We start from the raw sequence: 3,000 nt of genomic DNA, 5'->3' as shown, positions 1-3,000 counted from the left end.
TAAATATAGTATAAAAAAGTTCAATAGTGTGATGAGAATATTTGGAAAAATTGGCAGAAAAGAATAAAACAAATATATTATTGGAAATTTGGTTGCATTAATTATTGGTTGTTGCAAATTGTCACATTACATGTATATATATACAGTCTTTGGTAGAAAGGACATGTTAAAGACATAAGGAAGTGTAATAGTTTGGTGAGAAAGCTTGTAATATTGACAGAGAAAATTAAAATGGATATTTTAGACATCTCAGAATATTTTGAATCGAAGGCGAGAATTTGTTTTTTACTGACCTGTTTGTTTTAGCAGAAAAGTTGAATTGAGAGAAAAAAAGATATGTACCCAGTTTGGTTTATACTTCCCCTTCAAGCATCAGTGATTTTGGGGTTATTGGGAGGTGAGTATGCGGGTGTGAATAGATGTGTCCGTGTGCCTGCTGGTCAGACAGTGTCTGTTTGTCACACACATATATACACACACACACAACAACAATACACACACACACATAGTATACACACACACACCACATAAACACAACACACACACACAGAACACACACACACACAAAACTGGTCAGATCTCGCTTCTCACACCTACCATTCTAAAAATAAAGAATCACATTATGGAAATCTCAAAATTATAGGATAGTGCAAGATTAAATCAAAGCAACGTGAATAGATAAGAATTACATTTGACAGATTAATCTGAATTGTACAGAATTAACAATTTTGATACCAATTATTGTGCAAATGCCCAGTGGAGGTACATGGCTAAGTGGTTAGGGTGTTGGACACATGATTATAAGATTGTGGTTTCAATTCCTGAACTGGGTGATGCATTGTATTTTCGAGCGAAACACTTCATTTCATGTCGTTCCAGTTCATCTGGTAGGCAAAAGGGAGTGATCTTGTGACAGACTGATGTCACATCCAGGTGGGGAATTTATATGCCATAGAAACTAGGAAGCCATCCCTTATAAGTTGTCATGACTTGAAAAGGTAACCATTACCTTTTTTACTTACCTGCAATTGCACCTGTATCCAGTTTTAACATTAACCACACTAGAGTCATATTTGGTGCTAGCACCATCTGAACGTGGTCGGTGTCAGTGCCCCCTGACTGGCTCCTGGGCTGGTGGCATGTAAAAAGCACCATCTGAATGTGGTTAATGCCAGAGCCCCCTGACTGGCTCCTGGGCTGTTGCACCTAAAAAATACCCACTACACTCTTACAGTGGTTGGCATTAGGAAGGGCATCCAGCTGTAAAAACATTGCCAGATCAGATTGGAGCATGGTGCAGCCCACTGGTTTGCCAGGCCCCAATCAAACTATCCAACCCATACCAGCATGGAAAGCGGACGTTAAACAATGATGATGATGTTGATGACTTTATCCTTTTTGATTCAGCTCACCAGCAATCACTCCTTGTTCTATGATACTAGCTTTTGGTGCCTTCCACTTATGACATTTTCCTTCCTTACCACTTGAAAAATTATTATTTAATAGAATATTATTTTATTTAATTCTTAGGCGGCAAGCTGGCAGAATCGTTAGCATGCTGGGCGAAATGCTTACTGGTATTTCATCTGCCACTACGTTCTAAGTTCAAATTCCACCAATGGTAACTTGGCCTTTCATCCTTTCGGGGTCAATTAAATAAGTTCTAGTTACGCACTGGGGTCAATGTAATCAATTTACCCCCTCCCACAAATTTCAGGCCTTGTGCCAATAATAGAAATTAATATTTTATTAAACTCTTTTAATATAAACTTTATGTTTAAAACACCCTGCACCAGATGGCTGGAATGATCAGGGAAGATGATTCAAAGGCTCAACATCACCTTGGAGGATGCAGAGGAGCTGTCACAAGACACTTATTGTCTGAAACTTATTCTATTGGTCTGCTAAGTTATGGAGATATAAATGCACCAACACTTGTTGACAAGCAGTGATAAGGGACACACACACAGGCACAGAGACACACATACACATGGCAGGCTTCTTTCAGTTTGTCTCTGCCAAATCCGCTCACAAGGCTTTGGTTGGCCTGAGGCTATAGCAGAAGACACATGCACAAAGTGTCGAGCAGTGGGACTGAACCAGAACCATGTGGCTGGGAAGCAGCCTGATCTTTAAAGATGGAACATACAATTTTTTAATAATTACATCAACACCATTAATTTTTATAACTTCTACTTCATCCAGCCATATTAGTTTATGCATTTTCTTAGAAATGCACGAATGACTTGCTCTTAAAAATTTTTGACATTTTGGCCTTTCCTTGGTTGGGTGACTTGCATGCCATGTGGTGTTATTTGCTTGGTATGGCACTGTCAGTGAAGAGTAAAGGGCTTCGTGCTTTCATCAGTTTTTAGTGCACATTTTTATGCTGTTTCATCTCTGACAGTGAGATCAATAGCCTCAATAACAGAGATGATTATATTGTATTTTTTCCGAGTTTAATACAGCTGCAGCACAATGCGGTGAGAGCATGGTGCTGATGGGAAGGTCACACTGCTGCCAAAAACTATGACACACAGACATAAGCATGCATGCACACATACACACACATGCACACACACACACACATACACATGTGCACATAAGGATACATATCTTAGAAGAACAGAACGGAGTAAGTGAAGTAAGAACACACATGAAAATGAAAAGTGTCACTGAAGAGGTCACAGATGTGTGACAAAAGATTTCTGGACATTGGACATGAGTTAAAATAATAAAATAAGAACAGTAATAAATGAGTGAAGAAAAAAATATATAGTGCATGTGTTTACTTGGCAAAAAAGAAAAATAAATGAACATCCCGAAATACAACAATATATTGTATTCATTTCTAACAAATTTTGAGAAAGGGTTATATTTGTTTAAGAAAAACTTCCAGTAAACTACCAGTTATTTTATCAACCTCAGAACGATGAACAAAAACCATCCTCAGTGAGATTTGAAATCAGAACATAAAAGTATGTTACTTAGTATACCACT

At 38.0% G+C, this 3,000-nt stretch overlaps 1 long non-coding RNA gene across 1 annotated transcript; it reads right to left on the bottom strand.

Moving 5' to 3' along the window:
• Window positions 1–538: 538 nt before the first annotated feature.
• LOC118766421 lies at window positions 539–2,791 on the bottom strand. Its single transcript, XR_005002352.1, has 3 exons — window positions 2,585–2,791; window positions 2,033–2,036; window positions 539–569 (listed from the first exon to the last, which is right to left on the bottom strand). It is a non-coding gene; the product is annotated as an uncharacterized LOC118766421 (long non-coding RNA).
• Window positions 2,792–3,000: the final 209 nt, after the last annotated feature.

Source organism: Octopus sinensis, linkage group LG15 (genome assembly GCF_006345805.1).
Source record: "Octopus sinensis linkage group LG15, ASM634580v1, whole genome shotgun sequence".
Lineage (NCBI taxonomy): Eukaryota > Metazoa > Mollusca > Cephalopoda > Octopoda > Octopodidae > Octopus > Octopus sinensis.
Note: the sequence above shows the minus strand (reverse complement) of the source record. Positions and strands in the feature narration are given on the sequence as shown.